The sequence below is a fragment of the Canis lupus genome, chromosome 33 (genome assembly GCF_011100685.1).
Source record: "Canis lupus familiaris isolate Mischka breed German Shepherd chromosome 33, alternate assembly UU_Cfam_GSD_1.0, whole genome shotgun sequence".
In the NCBI taxonomy this organism is placed as follows: domain Eukaryota; kingdom Metazoa; phylum Chordata; class Mammalia; order Carnivora; family Canidae; genus Canis; species Canis lupus.
This window is the reverse complement of record NC_049254.1, coordinates 16,124,831-16,142,156: the sequence shown is the minus strand read 5'-3', so window position 1 is coordinate 16,142,156 and position 17,326 is coordinate 16,124,831. Positions and strand designations below refer to the sequence as shown.

Here is a 17,326-nt window from a genome sequence, read left to right as displayed (position 1 = left end):
CTTTCAACAATTTAGTTTATCTAACATTTGTTTTTTCACTTTCTATATACCAGACTCTGTCGTAAGCACTGAGGATTAAATCCATGATTTATAGGTCAGTGGGTATTGGAGGTTAGATGGGCCAATTTTCTCCTAGTTTTCATATTTTCAAGTAGAGGAAAAATGACCTGATCTTGAATTTCTCTACCCTTTTACCAATCTTCCCCAGAGGAGGGTAAGAGATTTATCTGATGGAGAGCTTAGGCTCGGGTACTGGGCATGCCTTGATTTACCCTTCTGGAACCACCAGATTATAGTATTTCTGGCTTACAGGAAGCAAATGCTCAGATTTGCTCTCTGTCATGTGGTAAAAGGGACATTTTCCATGTAGGTAGAAACCAATAATTGTCCAGCTGTGACAACTAGTAGAGTGAGTGCCATATATCTAACTTGGTGAATTATATCATGACTATTTGCTCAAATACCTTAGGCATATCCTTCATTCCAGTGTTGTTGTTTTTTTTTTTAAGTCAGTAATAACCTTGACATTTTAAAATCTCCATCTGTTTGATTCCTATGTCTATCTATCTTTTTTGGGCAAAGAAGAAGAATTTCTTTATTAAACCCTGAAATCTCAGTAGCAGGAATAGAGACAAGTACATTCAGGAAAATGAGTGCTGAGATTAAGTGTAATAGAGAGTAGACTAATAGCACAGAAAGGGCACTCTATCCAGACTGGGAGGACTGGAGTGTGCAGGAAAGGATTTTATTATGTGTCCTCAGATAGTTCTCTGTTCTCTTCAGCTATGGCCATTGGAAAGCCAGGGCATTCTGGGCTATGGACTGGGACTTCATTAATTATGGAATCAGACCACTGGATATGATTTTCAAGTTTAAGTTAGTATATGTAATTATACCTTACTTTAGAGCTATCTTCCCATTTAGTCAACAATTTTTTATTAAATGTGAATCATGTGAGGTATTTTTCTAGAATCTAAGGATATAGAAATGGGAAATTTTTTTTAAAAAACTGTAACCTAATAAAACCTACATTCCACAGGGGTATAAGATTGGATTTCTGGTTGAAGAAACATTGTCCTTAAAATTCCTTTGAATAAGCAAGGCATGTTCATAAATCAGGCTCTTTATACTTATTTTTTTCCTGTCTGGAACAATTCCCCAGATATCCATACAGCTTGTTCCCTCATGAGTTTTCAGACTTTCCTGACACAGCCAGCATCATATCACAACTGGTCTCTCTCGTCAACACTACCTCCTCCTCACTTCCCTACTTTCTATTTTCTTAAAGCTGTTATCATCATCTGACATACAATGTATTGTCCATTCAAACACTGGGAAGCTTCCCTTCTCCTTCCGCAGTAAAATCCCAACCTCTTACCGAGTCCTCTTCAAAGCCCCCATGATCTGCTCCCAACTCCATTTTTCACTGACTCATCTCTTTCCTCACTCCTCCAGAATGATGGTACTCTGGGTAAGATCAAAAGTGAACAATTTTCATGCCAGGATGTAGGCTTAAAAGGGTCTCTCTGGCCCCTGAACTGAGGACAGACTGGGATGGGGTGGGAGGAGAGGTGGCCAAAATGTATACCAGGGATACCAGTTAGAGGGCTCCTGAATCAATTCAGGTGAGAGATGACAATGGTTTGGACCTGAGTGTTTCCAAACTAGGGCCCAGGAAGTGGAGATAAATAGATCTAGACATACTTTGAAACTAGAACCAAAAGGATTTACTGAGAGACTGGATTTAGGGTTTGGGAGGAACAGAAGAGCCAAGGCTGACTCTAATGGTCCTTTGAGCAATTGGAAAGGTGGTGCCACAGTTAATAGGTGGAGAAGACTCCAGGGGGAGCAGGTGGGGGCTGGAAACCAGGAATAAAGTTGCACCAAGACAAGGTACTGAAGAGGCAATGTGAGAAGCATCTGGATTGGTTGTCTAAACTTGAGAGTCTTTGCATATAAATAGTATTGAAAGTTGCTGGATCGACAGGACGCTTGGGTGGCTTAGTTGGTTAAGCCTCCTATTTCTTCGTTTTAGCTCAGGTCATAAGCTCAGGACCCTGAGCTTGAGTCCCAAGTGGAACCACCAGGCCCCTCCCCCTTGAGCTCTTGGGTGAGTCCCCTCCCAATGAGCCCCTGTGATGAGGAGCCCCCATGACAAACCCTAGCTCAGGCTTGGAGTCTGCTTAAGATTCTCTGCCCCTCCCCCACTCCCACTCTCTCTCACCCTGTGTGCTCACTCTCTCTCTCTCTCAAAATTAAAAAAAAAAAAATCATTAAAAAAAAGTTGCTAGATTGAGATCACCAAGGGCATGACTGGAGATAAAGAAAAAAACAGGGTTGATCAGTCTCTGGGGCACTTTGATGTTTTGAGGTCAGAGGGATAAGGAGAAGCCAGGAAAAAGAGAATGAAAAGGGAGGTGAGAAGTTTCGTGTCCTGGAAGCCAGGATATAAGAATTTCAATAAATAGAGTTTCAAATTAACTGTGTCAAAATCTGCTGGTCAAATAAGATGTATTAGCTGAAATGCATTGCCTTGATCACTGGAAAATATGTTTGAGCAAATATCAGGAGGGTAAATTAATCACCTGCTATCTTTTTGCCACATGACATGTCAGAAAGCAAAGTTTAGGTAAATTCCCAGAGGGCATAAGATTTATTAGTCACAGTTACATCTCAATTATGTATACAAACATACACACATAAACATATCCACATGTTTTCTTCTTATGTCATGATTACTTATAGGTTGATACTCAACTCTTTTTGCTCTAATATAAGGTGATATCCTGTGGACAAAATCTAGGGGCTTTTCCTAGTATCTATGATGGGAGAGGGAAATGAGGTAACACAAACATTGTTTGTGTTTTATCCACGCAAAACCTTTATCAGGCAATTTTCAGATTACATTGTATTCATTAATATATCTCCACTCACCAAGCTGAGTCTTACTGCAGAATCACCTGACACTTTACCATATGATACATTTACGATTCCATTGATCAGGATATGATATGATTAGGCATATTTTGTTATTTTCAGAATGTGTTATGTGAGAATTCCTAAATAGAAATCTCAATAGAGAAATGTCTTTAGAAGATAAGTTCTGTTGATTATTTTTGATCAGCTTAGTCCACTGATAACTTCTATAAACACATTTTCACACACTCTGAACATTCTGTGAACATACAATGATGTTTCCTAACCCATTACTTCCTAACCTATTTTCTTAAGTTATTAAAATCACAACCAACTTGTGTATCCACAGCCTATATAAGCAAACCTTATTTGCTGTTAATTTTGCTACATGCGACAGAACAGAACAGGATTATACCTGTTTGAACTCTGTCCTATAGAAAACTAAAGTCAAGCACAGGCGTAACTTGTTTAAACATTTGAATTTGGGGAAACCAAAATATTTCAACAGTTTTTTCCCCCTGTCATTCTGTTTCTATCAAAAGTCATCAGATGACTCTATCCTTAGATTATCTCTTCCTGCCCCTGCCTATAGGTCTTCTAAGTGGGCTTATCAAGCTCTTTTTTTTTTTTAATTTTATTTATTTATTCTTGAGAGACAGAAAGAGAGAGAGAGAGAGTCAGAGACACAGGCAGAGGGAGAAGCAGGCTCCATGCTGGGAGCCCGACTTGGGACTTGATTCTGGGTCCCCAAGATCATGCCCCGGGCCAAAGGCAGGCGCTAAACCGCTGAGCCACCCGGGCTGCCCATCAAGCTCTTTATAGTATTTTATGTTTCCCAAAGATAGAAAATATGTTTATATCTCTTCCGAAGACATATTATAATAATTCTCAGGCATTAGTTTGTACCCCTGGATTATTTTGTTACATCTACTATGTGTTGGGAACTTGGTTGTAAGTTCTTGAGAGTCAGGGTAATAAAGTATATTAAAGCAATGATAAGAATATTTTTCAAACATACACGGAACTCATACCTCACAAAAAAGGTAACAAGATCTTGGGATCATTTTATATTTATTTCAATGATATGGCTATTGCTTAAATAAAAGTCTTGGCAACTATTCTCAGAATTGCTTGGAGAGAATACTTTGAGTAAAATGAATAAAGAAATATTTTTTAACTGAAGTATAGTTGACACACAGCATTACAGTAGTTTCAGGTGTACAACATAGGGATCTGACAACTCTATAGGTTACACTATGCTCACCACAAGTATAGAGCTAAACAGCACTATTACAGTATTATTGACTATATTCCCGATGCTGTGCCTTTCATCCCCATGACTACTTCATCCCATACTGGGAGCCTATACTTCCTATTCCCCTTTACCCATTTTGCCCAGACCCCATCTTCTCCCCTCTTCAATCAGTAGTTTATTCTTTGTATTTATGGGTCTGTTTCTGAGTAAACAAATCTTTTTGTTCTTGTGTCATTTCTTTTAAGATAAACCCCTTAAATTATATTATTCAAACAGATACCCCATCTTTCTCATCACACTGGACTCTGAAAGACATTTGAGTGTTTATTAAAAATAAATATATCCTCAAATACTATTTTTTCTAAAAATTGAACCAGAATCTGCTGGAGCCTCTTTCACCCTACAGGAAATCAAGGGGATAGAGAAATGTGTTAAATGTTGCCATGGGAATGCAAGCCCCCAAATCCAGCCTGAAAGTCTCACAACAAAAGAAAAAAAATCTTAACTCCTCAAAAAATAATTTGCAAGGGAAAAATAAAAGGTGATGGTGATAGAACCTATAAATCAAAGAACTTTTTAAAATCTTAGGAAACATACCAAGTATTTCGAAAGTATAGACCTTTTGGATTCCTGATTCGAATAAGCAAGCTATAAAAAAAAAAAAGATAATAGATGCATTTGAGCACTGATTAGTTAATGATATTAAAAAATGATTATTATGTTTAAGCCGTTAATATGGTATTGTGGTTATATTTTTATAAAGAATATGTCTTAGTGATTCGAAAAAGTTTAAATTAAAAATGAAATGATGGGATCCCTGGGTGGCGCAGCGGTTTAGCGCCTGCCTTTGGCCCAGGGCGCGATCCTGGAGACCCGGGATCGAATCCCACGTCGGGGTCCCGGTTCATGGAGCCTGCTTCTCCCTCTGCCTATGTTTCTGCCCCCCTCTCTCTCTCTCTGTATGACTATCATAAATAAATAAAAGTTAAAAAAATAAAAAATAATAAAAAAATAAAAATAAAAATAAAAATGAAATGATATGATGCATGGGATTGGATTCAAAGTAATCTGAAGTTGAAGACGCAAGTCGAGGGCAAACCTACCAAGACTGCCGATGGGTTTATCATTGCTGCAGCTGACTGATGGATACATGGTGGTTCATTATGTGATTCTCTCATTTTTTGTATATGTTTGAAATTTTCAATGAAAAGTTTAAATAGTTGGGGTGCCTCAGTGGCTCAGCGGTTGAGCGTCTGCCTTCGGTTCAGGTCGTGATCCCGGGGTCCTGGAATCGAGTCCTGCATCAGGCTCCCCACAGGGAGTCTGCTTCTCCCTCTGCCTATGTGTCTGCCTCTCTCTCTCTCTCATGAACAAATAAAAATCTTAAAAAGAAAAGAAAATTTTGAATAATAAATATGTCTTCAAATGAAGGGAGCATGCCATAACTTTTTTTTCTGCCATAATTGAAAATACTTAATACAATGCCCACCACCTCAGAAGGCATTTTCCAAAGAGAATTGTAAAAATACCCTCTGCATTAGAAACAGCAACACTGAATATGCCACAGCCCCTCCCCTGCATCGGACTTCTCTTTCCCTTTTCTCTTCCCATTCCCATCACAGGGGACTAATTTGGATTGGATTAAATATATTTGTATGTAAACTTCTGGTGTATTTTGAACAAGATGAATTTTTTTGGTCATCCTTTATTACTTCCACCTCCATATCCTCAGAGCTAGGCACATGAGGGAGACTTCATAAATACCAGCAAACATTTCCTGGCCGAGACACAATAGCTGTCTGCTCCTGCTGTCACTTCTGCAGGCAGCACCCAAATCCTCCAGGGCTTCTTTCTTGGAAATTTTATTCTTTCAACGCTATCTCTTGTTCTAATGTCTCTGTCGCCACACATATCTAGGTCATTGTCTTGGGTATAGTTGCTTTGCTACAAATACAGGGATTTATCAGATTATGTACTAAGAGCCACTGGCTAGCTAAAATTAAAGTTGTAACGAATTAAATTATGCTCCAATTGGGAGTAGAATGATTTAATCCAGGCCTCTCTGCCTGCTTTTACTTCAGGTCTGTGTGTGTGCCTGGCTTGTTTTCTGTGTCCCATGTTTGCCGAATTGAACTGAATTGATTTTGTTGCCAGGGCATATTGAGCCAACTTCTTCCAACCGTTCCCACATCCCTTTGCGGGGTCGTGAATAGCACCTGACTTTTACAGTTTATACATGCATGTTAGATTTGTTCTATTTGACTTCTTAACTTCTTAGTTGTCTACCTTACAAACCTTTCTTCTTGTTACACAAATATATAGGGTTCATACCTTATGACTGGGGCTGGAGGTACATAGATGAGTCAGGTTGTAGTCTCTCCTTCAAAGGGCTCTCTCTCCACTTGCATAGATGCAGAAAAACCTAGTCCTGCTTATCTTCATTCACTTGTCATTCACTCTCTGTAAGACTTGTATGCTCCTTGGGGCTCCTGTCTGGCTCAGTTAGTAGAGCATGTGACTCTTGAATTTAGGGTCCTGGGTTCAAACCCATGTTGGTTTGTAGAGGTTCCTAAAAAAAAGAAAAAAGAAAAAAGAAAAAGAAAAGAAAAAAAGAAAGATAGAAAAAAGACTCATGTACCCACCAGTACTCTGTGAGATTTTACTCTGTGTTTCTGCTTGAGATCATTTATAAGATGTTAAAATAAAAATGATCCCAGAATTATTCATGAAGAAGCCCAGTCTTTACCTTTGCCACACTTAGAAGTGATCAATTATTCTTATCAGTAATTGACTTTTTAAAAGCCACATTTGGAAAAACAAAAAACAGGTACTTTTTTTTTTTCCTGACCGATGACATTTCTTTCTCCAATCTCCCTGTGACTCAGTTTTTGTAATTTAATCCAATCCTTTTATACCTCAGCCTAGCTGTGCCATCCCACCCTCAGCACTCATAGCAAAATCTTGTTTTTCTTTCTTTCTTTTTTTAAGATTTTATTTATTTATTCATGAGAGAGAGAGAGAGAGAGAGAGAGAGAGAGAGAGACGCAGGCTCCATGCAGGGAGCCCAACATGGGACTCGATCCGGGGTCTCTAGGATCATGCCCTGGGCTGAAGGCAGCGCTAAACCGCTGAGCCACCCAGGCTGCCCAAAATCTTGTTTTTCATTTGCAAGCATAACACATCAAAATTGTGAGAAGTTAGAATAGAGAAAAGTTTAAAATAGGACATTTAGTTACCCATAACCCCAACTGGTTATTCTTTTATGCAAAATCCCTCAAAGGAGTGAACAAATGATCACATTGTAATCCTATTAAACTCATATTTGTTTGGTTGCTTTGAGAATGTTTTTCTTTGTTATGGACTCTACTGACTTGCCTAGTGTGGAAATAAAAGTAAGATGTATCGTTCTACAGCTCACAAAAGCCCCTCAGGGCTCTTTTCATGGTCAAAGAAAGTATTTACTCTTTAGGTACCTTCTGAGGGAATTTTACATATTTGTGTTTCAGAACTAACTGGACTATATATTTAAATTATAAAGACATATGTACCATGATTTATGGATCAGAATTTAGGCATTTGATCTTCCCAAAGAGGCAGTGTTAAACAGCATGTCTTTGGAAAGGAAGCGATATATATATATATATATTTTTTTTTTGGTCTTTTATTAAAAGACTATTTAAAAAATTTTTGTCATCTTTTTTCCTTTTGCTTTTACTATTTTTTTCAGAAAGTCATTAGCACGACCTCATATTCACCTCTGCTTTGCATGCTCCTTTCTAACATCTCTCTACGCTGATTATCTCCTTTGAAAAAGTCTTTGGAATCGTGAGGGCAAATGGAGCTAATGTCAGACAAGCCCCTTTATAACCTCTGGGCAATAAAATGGTTGATACTTATTAGACAACGTTGACATGTTAAGTAAATTATTTGAGGAAAAAATCTAGTATTTGTGACCCAGGAAAACGCACGTAATAAAATTCCAGTTTTGTATGTCTGTTTTTCACCATATACCATGAATCAGAGGCAGATCTTTAAAATTCTATTTAAATTAGAGATTGGTCACAAGCACAAATGATCACTTCTGCTAGGAAACAATTGCAATTTCACAGTCTGTAATGAATTTTACAATTGAGAGCATTTAAATGTGAGAAGAGAAGCCAGACTTGGTTACTTTTGTGATTCTGATTATTGCTATTATCATTTAATTATTTCTGGTCAATATTTATCAGGAATCAGTTGATAAATTTCTTTGCCAAATTTCTTTTGGTTTGCAAGATGCTAATACTCAAAGGCTTCGTGTTTATTAATTCTAAAAAATTACTTCACTCTAAAAAATTTTAAATCAAGTATTCATTTTGTAAGAGTTTAAATTATAGCAATGACTTTCATGATTTTGATTGATTAAATATGAATTCCAAATTGGGTTTTATAGAGAATAAAAATATATGAAGTAATATATTCACTAAGTATATTAGTGAAAGGAAACTTAAGTCCAGAAAAAAATAGAGGAGCCTGAGGACCCTTTACATAAATTTAAGGCTACTGCCTTGGCGTGGAATTGGAAGTGCTCTCCAGAGGTTGGAAAAAATTCTAGAAGTTTGCAAAAAAGCAATGTTACTGTGGAATGCACAAAGGGGAAGTAGGAAGATTTCATAAACTTGAGACTGCTAGTGACTGATGACCACCAATGGGTACTACAGGGACAAATTCTTTCACTCAGTCACTTATTGAAACCTGATGTGCCAGACATGGTATTCGGTGTTGAGGATAGAGAGATGAATGGACACTGTCCATAACTTGAAAGAGTTTATAATTCAGTGGAGATTATGTACAATGTAAATATGTAATTAATACAAATAACAACAAAAAATTCAAAAGAGCCTGAAGTGAAAGATTTTAATCTCTTAGCAGAAAGTCCACTAAGAGATCAAGATGTGAAGGAGTGTTTGTGAGGTAGGGGGAAGGGAGGACAAACAAATTGGGGAGGGGTAAAGACAGGGCTTTCGAGAAGAAAAGATAGAATAGGCCAAGGTATAAAGGGAAGAAGAGCACAGAGAAGTGATTTAGGGGTTCAGGAAAGGTTCTAAACAGTTCATTGAAGGATTATTAGGTATCAGCATGGTTTCACAGAGAACAAATCAAACCAAGCTATTAATTAAATGTTTGTTTGTTTGTTTGTTTATAGCATTTCCTAATTACTACTCTAAATGGATGAGGACAATACAGCTGGCATACATTTTACAAATTCAGCAAGGTGTTTAACATTAAATCTCTATGAGAGTGCCAGCTGGTTAAGCATCTGCCTTCGGCTCAGGTCATGATCCCAGAGTCTTGGGATCGAGCCCCACTTCAGGATCCCTGCTCAGTGGTGAGTCTGCTTCTCCTTCTCCCTCTGTCCCTCCCTTGCCCGTGCTCTCGCTCTCTCTCTATCTCAAGCAAATAAATAAAATATTTTTTAAAAAATTGAATATATTCCTCATACTAATTGTGCAGACTTCTCTCATGACATTTTCAAATGAGAGTTAGTCCTTTTGAAGCCTACATTGTCCTGGAAAACATTGTTACACACTGAGGCCAAACTGGGTATTCATTTTCTGATTAGTACCATTCTGTGATGCTGCTTATGGGACAAGCTTCACAATGCATTGCTTTTGGGGTGCCCAGTGCTTGCTATGTTATCATGAGAGGCTCTAATGAATGAAAACCGCCTCCCTGAAAGTGTAGCCCCATCTGTGGACAGCGAGGTGTTTGTGTTGATACTTCAACAGACGTATGGAAATGTCAGATGTACAATAAAGCAGTTCAGAATTTCCTTGAAAACAAGTGACAGTGCATTTTATTTTTAACCCACTAATCTAGGAGGAAAGTCATCATAGTCAGTTTGACTTTGCAAGTCTTTCTCCAAGATAGGGCATATATTTGGGAGCAACGCAAGGTTGAGGAGACAAAGAAAACATATTTAAAATTGCCGATGTTATTTCTAAATTGTTCATAAGTAACAGGAAACTGCAAGATGATATTTAACTACCGTGTAGGTAGCAGGCAATTTGCATTTGTAATATCAGCATAATGAGTTTAAGATGTGCATTGATCTCATTTCATTTTATATGGAATGTAACAAAGCATGTTAATGGTAACCTAAAAGCATATAAATCAGAGAAAAATACGAAATATCATAAAATGCAGAGCTGTTGTAGTAATTGTGCTTGTCTGAAACCCACCCAAGGTATCCACATCTACGACAATTAATAGCAAATACATTTCCAGTGAATGGAAAACCGAAGACTTTTCATTTCCAACTTTCCATGAGATACAATGGATGATTTGTTCTAGAAAGATGCCCCACAGGAAAATCTCACATGATTGATAGAACCTTAATTAAAAAGAAGAATCTATTTCATAGTCATGTTAGTCTTTCTGTCTCAGGAATAGCTGAGAGACTTTGGTCATGTTGGCCTTTGTTTTTCACTTGTTCGTTGATCGAATTTTTCAGATAGTCATAACTCACTTAGATATCCAAAGGGTCATTTTATACCATCTAGGCATGTGGGAGTTTACCCATTCATCTCCATTTTGAGAGGAATAGATCACATTATTTCCAATTATTCTTATTTTATGATTTTGTTTTTCTCTGTAGTTGCCAATTATTTTAAGAAGGGCAGAAACACATGAGAATTGTGAAGATGGATGCTGTAATACAAACACAGCAGAGTCAATGTTAGCGATTACAGATTATTTTTCTGTTTATAAATGCTGTTGTTGAGGTCAATTCAATTACTGCGAGTCTCCAGGCTCTAACTAGGTAGGGATCACTTTAGAATAGTGCCTTTACCAACACCCATACCTCCTCAAAAACTAACAAAAAGATAGAAAATGTAAAAATAAGGAAACTATACAAAGATACTTGACCCCTCTAGTAATCAGAGCAATCCAAATGAAAAGTAATAGGATACCGTTTCACACACTCTTAATTGGTAAAATGTAGAATCTGATAATATGGTGTGGGGAAATCACCTGGCTGGTAGGAGAGTGAGTTCCTACCAAAACTTTGGAAAGCGACTTGTCAGTATTCAGCAAAGCCGAAGATGTCCATGGCTTCTACTTGACATCTATAGTAGCAAATATCCAGATATCCACTCTAGAAAAACTCTCTCAAATGTACAGTGTTTCTGTAATAGAAGAAAATAAAACAACCTACTTAAATCATCCCTTAAAAGGGAAATTAATCAGTGGGTAATTTTAATTAATAATATAGAATATTCCATGGTAAGTAAAGTGAATGAACCAGAGATTCATGCAGCAAAATATATGTTTATCTAAAAATGTCACAGGTTGAATGACAAAAGGACATTTTGCAGGGTGATGATGTGTATGCAAATTAAAAATCTATAAATGATAGTAACAATTTAAAAAGATATATAGTTGAAATTGATAGACATCAACAGCAGAATAATTGTTACCGGGATCCCTGGGTGGCGCAGCGGTTTGGCGCCTGCCTTTGGCTCAGGGCACGATCCTGGAGACCCGGGATCGAATCCCACATCGGGCTCCCGGTGCATGGAGCCTGCTTCTCCCTCTGCCTGTGTCTCTGCCTCTCTCTCTCTCTCTGTGTGACTATCATAAATAAATAAATAAAAATTTAAAAAAAAGAATAATTGTTACCTCTGAGATGAGAGTAAGAAGGAATGGGGAGTGGGGTCATAGCTATATCTGTAATGTTTTATTTTCATACTTTTAATAAAGAGTGATCTGGAAAAAATACAGCAAAGTGTTAACACTTGATAAATTTGAGTTTTTTACATATAGATATCTGTTATCTTGTTTTCTGTGCTTAAAATGTTTCATTTAAAAATTTAAGGTTAAATTTTAATTAACATATTGTTATATTTTATAATTACACAAATACCATTTATGCAAATAGCATTTATAAGCAAAATGCCATTGCACAAGCTGTTCTTTGCTTTTTGTGTATTAACTCTTGATCCTCACAGTAACTTTGTTAAGTAAATACTATCGTTACATCCATTTTATTGACACAGAAATGGAAGCATAGTGCAAGATTGCAGATTGTGAGCTACCATTTGTGTTCTTTTTTTTTTTTTTTTTAGAAGTGGAGTCTTTTTTTTTTAATTTTTATTTATTTATGACAGTCACACAGAGAGAGAGAGAGAGAGAGAGAGAGAGGCAGAGACATAGGCAGAGGGAGAAGCAGGCTCCATGCACCGGGAGCCCGATGTGGGATTCGATCCCGGGTCTCCAGGATCACGCCCTGGGCCAAAGGCAGGCGCTAAACCGCTGCGCCACCCAGGGATCCCTACCATTTGTGTTCTTAAACATGACTCTATTGTCTCTCAAATTTAATAAATTTTCATATGTCATAGGTCATATTTTATATATTTTACTTGTTTTATATATTTTATATTGCTTATTTTATATAGTTTATATTGCCTGTATATTTTGTCCTGGGGTGCTTTTATCTAAGAATACATCTTAAATCCTGCTATAAATTAAGTAGGGATAATAGTAGATAATGACATGACCCAAGGACTCAAAATGATGAGGTCTAATTTCTGATCCTGTCTTCACCATGGCCTTGCTGAATGATTTGTAGCAAGATCTTTTGTTATTCTAAATACTGCCTTCTCCACTTTAAAATATAGTGGATTAGATCTATGTTGCTCCTGCCATGAAGATAAAACAATGGAGTATATTTGGAAACACATTGAATTATATATAATTATTTAAAATGTTTTAGAACGTTGTTTATTTTAATGCTTCAATATAAAATGTTATTTTTTACACAAAATCTGAGAAAATAATCTACACACTGTCCTGAATCACTGTCAAAATGTGCCCTTGTGCACGAATTATAACTATTTAATAAACAAAAATGTATAAAATTCTATTACAGATTTTCAGAAGGGGTCAAAAAAATGCTGTTCCTGTGGACTTTGCCTCAGACTCTAAAGAACTGCACTTACTTCCAACTTGTATTTTGTGACTCTTGCTTTCTATGTTCACCAGACCCCATGACTTCTGTCTTGAAGACACAAGATCTGGCTCCCTCTGAGCACAATCAGAGTGATTCTCAGAAACTACAGTACACAATATCGATCTTTTTCCTGTGAATGAAGCTCAGAATTAACCAGAAGTCAATTATTGCCTACACTAAACTGAAGTTGAAATCACTGGGAATTGCAGAAATGTAAAGAAAATGTGTTAGTGAGATCAGGAAATAGCAGATTTGAGGTCTCACAGAGGAAAACAGCAGAAGCTCCATGTGGTAATCCGTATGAAGCCAGATGGGCTAAACCTTATAAACACTTGCTGAGATAACTAAACTGAATTAACTGAGATTTGGAATCACTGCCTGGATCTTTAGCGTTCCATTATTTGTTCTTTTTGTTTATAGTTTTTTATCCTCTAAGTGACCTTAATTTTTTACTTTCTCAATTTTATTTATTTTTTACTTCCTTTGTTTCTTTGCCTTCTCTCCTGTATCTTCAAGGAGAACTCAAAATAGCAAGTTGTAGAATCCTCATTCTTTAGTTTTCATTTGGAGTTTTGAAAACACTGTGGTGATGCTTGCCATACAGCTGATTTTAAATTAAGAAGCCCAGCGATTTCTTTATACTCTATAGGCTTATAGAAACTACTCCATCTTCCAGATCAAGTTAGGGTATCCCTACTGCACGGGGTTCATTTAGTAAAAACAAAATGTAACTTAACTCTCATAAGCTGGAAGAAATCACCATCCTGAAGCAGATAGCTGGAATGAGAGCCTATTACAGTAGCACCTCCTGGGCAAACAGGGGCTATAAATGGATGCAAATATTAAGGCTATAAACAGAAAAAGGTGATTCAGAATAGAAGTAAATGTGAGGTGTGCTCATTAAGATTGAGATTAAAGCTGAGAAGATCTGGTTGAGTAGAAGCTCAAGTGACTTTGAGGAGGGTGTTTTGGACGTGAAGCTCAGATGATAAATCCGAGTTTCAAGGAGAAGGGTGCCTTGATCTCTCTGGATGTTGTGACACCAAGAGAGAAGATTCAGTCTGAGGTGGGTCTCAAGCATGGAGGTGGGTCTGTTCACTAGAAGGGAAAGCAGCAGGACCATTTTGGCAGATGCAACTTGAACCAAACCTAATGAAAAACACGTGACTGTATACTTAGTAAATATGCATGCAGTCTTCATTCTGAGCTGTCCTAATAAAAATTATCATGCCTCCTAAAATGTATTAGAACATATTCTAGACTCCAAATTATTTTTGAAGTATTTGTTTCTGGGTGATATTCCAAGTAAAAAAATCTCAATTGTGTACCTGCTCCTGTGTGTTCTATAGCACAGAGATACTCCAAACTGATTACAAGTGTAATGTAGGGAGTTAACAAAAAAAAGGTGGATGCATGCATGGATAGATAAATAGATGAATGAATGAATGAATGAATGAATGAATAGATTTATTTCTGGACTCCCTCCCCCAAATTTGTCAAATTAGAAGCCCTAGGCATAGAATCCTGAAATCAATAGGTGATTTGATACTTGGCCAAGTTGGAGAATTATGTGGCATTGTTGTGGAGATTGTGAAGGAAGCCTATCACAGGCAAACAAAAAGAAGCAGAGAACTGAGGGTTCTAGGGGCTTAGCCCCTGTAGAAATGATCCTCTCTTTGCCCAATAATGGCAGCATCCGATTCCCAGGAGAAGCTCCCACAAGAATTGCGTTGGTGGAGTGTTCTGTTAGAAGCTACTATAGGGTGCTGGTTCCATCCATTGGCAAACAGATGAGCTGAAGGGAAACAAGAGACAGAGAGCTAAAGAGCTTCGTTTTTACTCATGGACTATTATTGATGACCCTGAAAGGTGCTAAGGACAATGTGAAGTTCATTAAAGGAGGGTGGGTAGGAATTACAGGACCAGTCCAATAAAGGCACGGTAAGCGTGGTCTAACGATCACACCCTTGGTAAGGTGTGACCATGTTAAGGGTGTATCTCCAAGGATACCCAAGAAGTGATCTTTCCAAATGTGTTGGGGAGAGCTCTAGGCCTGAAGCAGTGCTTATATATCTAAAGACCAGGTGATGGCTATGACCCTATCATTTCCTACATTTGACTCTGGTAGGAATGCTTACATCTCTTCTTGCTTCTGATGCCACAACTGAAGCGTCTTTTCTGCCTGCCCTGAGATGTGCTTACCAATCTTGCCATGTCTCTAGTCTTCTCTACCTCAAATGTATCCTTGCAATATGAACAGTTTCTCACACATAATACAACATTATCATCTTTCATACACTATATATACCATCTCTCTTCCCCTTTTGTTAAGAACTTTAATAATGTAGTTATGCCATCTAAATTCTAAAATAACTAATTCATCTAAATTCTAAAAGATGGCCACCTAAATTCTTAAGTTCAACAATTACAAGAACAGTTAAACAAAAGCAGTCACTTTCTTTTCTTGAAAAGTATGTCAACATGTTAGCTTGTATGGTGTAGTAGAAAGAATAAATCCTTCCTACAGACCAGAGACACTTAATCTTAAATTATTTTAAAGTTAAATTCTTTTAAAGCTTTAATTCATCTTTGGTTCAGACCAAAGGCATTTAACTTTAAATTGCCCTATTGCTTTCTAATTGTGTGACAATTACTGGACCTCTCTGAACTTTAACTATAAACTGAAGATTATTCTTACTATATAGAGTTATTATTAGACTTAAATGGGATAAGAATTATCCATTTAAATATCTTTCCTCCTTCTACCTACATTTATAGACATCAGAGAAGTTTTTTTTCTATTCCTTTTGATGATTTCCCAAAATGGCCAGCATTCTAGATTTAGAATTAGAGGTAAATCACAACAGATCCATGACCTTATGGGAGTTCAATTTATAGACTTTAAGTGTCAATAGTTGTAGGCATGCACATTTTTTGGTCTTTGACTTACATATCCACTTAAAATGTTGGAAATCACAATTTTATCTGTATTATATATTATACCAATCCCCCCCTCCACGTTAGAAATCCTCTTTCTGTGAGCTTCCATTGTTCTACCTTCAAATTTCTGTGAGCATATGTTATCAAAACACATTCCATAGAGTAGGTGTGAGATCAAATGAGATAATGTATATATTTTCTTAAGCTGTAAAACTCAATGTCAATGAAAGGCATTGTTAGTATTAGCAACCACCTGTACTGAACTGTTGCCTTTGTGGCTATGGGATATCTCCTCCTGATTTGTTATGATAAAAATTATCATAATGATGACAACATTAATCACAATTACATTGCAGTCTTATCACAATGCTCACAGCTGAGCAAGTTAATTGAAAACTTGGAAAAATCTAATTGTGCTTATTCATAATTTTTCTGGGGTACCACTTCCTATGAATTTAGAACTACAGGTTTTTCATGCATGCACAAATCTTCGAAGCATCTAATTTAATCTTTGTGTTTAGATGAGGGAGCTGGCCCCTAATTACCACTATGGCTTTGAGAAAGTGACCTGCCCATAGCCATACAGCTAGCTTGTTGAAAGTTACCATGAAAGAAGGTAATCTGGTTGTTTCCCTGTTACTCTTTGATTGTTTATAATTGTAATTTGAATACTCTTCAATTTTTTAGAGGGAGAGCTCTGCTTAGAATATTTGTTCTGGTGGGCAAGGAAGAGAAGTAATATTGTCAAGGGAAAAAATCTATCTTCTATGGAGTATCTCCCTTTAAAGTACATTTCAATTGGGATGACCCAGAAATCTGCTTCAATTATACAGTGCCTTCCCCAGTAATAGCAACTTACAGCTCAAACACTGGTGCTTTAGTCAAGGGGCTTTGGTAATAAGGACCTCATTTAGGATACCTTTAATAGAAGGCTATATAGAAGAATAAGAAGCAATTCTTAGCTAAGCCTCACTGGAGATGACGTTTGAAAACCTGAAGGCCTTCAAGATCGGAGCTGTTCTTGGTATGTCCGTTGTTTTCTTCAACAGACCAGAGAGGAGACCAGCTTTGTCTCATTCTCATCATTGTACATGTGGTCAAAAATGAAGGAGAAAATCTGATTCTATATGCAGTTTCAGTCAAGTACCCAAACTACTTTCCTGGGGTCTTTATGTCTCTCTTCACATTTGAGAGACAGAATCTGATAACTGAGCTAATGGATT

The 17,326-nt window shown here is 37.2% G+C and overlaps 1 long non-coding RNA gene across 5 annotated transcripts in view; it reads right to left on the bottom strand.

The window, feature by feature from the left end:
* Window positions 1–17,326, bottom strand: part of LOC102155742 — a 291,499-nt gene that overhangs the window by 35,876 nt on the left and 238,297 nt on the right. For 4 of the 5 annotated variants that reach the window (XR_005383271.1, XR_005383272.1, XR_005383273.1 and 1 more), the window contains exons 4-5: window positions 11,186–11,340; window positions 6,503–6,740 (exon numbers count right to left, since the gene is read on the bottom strand). This is a non-coding gene — a long non-coding RNA (uncharacterized LOC102155742). Of the gene's footprint in view, window positions 1–5,498; window positions 5,554–6,502; window positions 6,741–11,185; window positions 11,341–17,326 lie in introns of those variants that run through there. The other variant, XR_005383275.1, reaches the window with a different exon arrangement.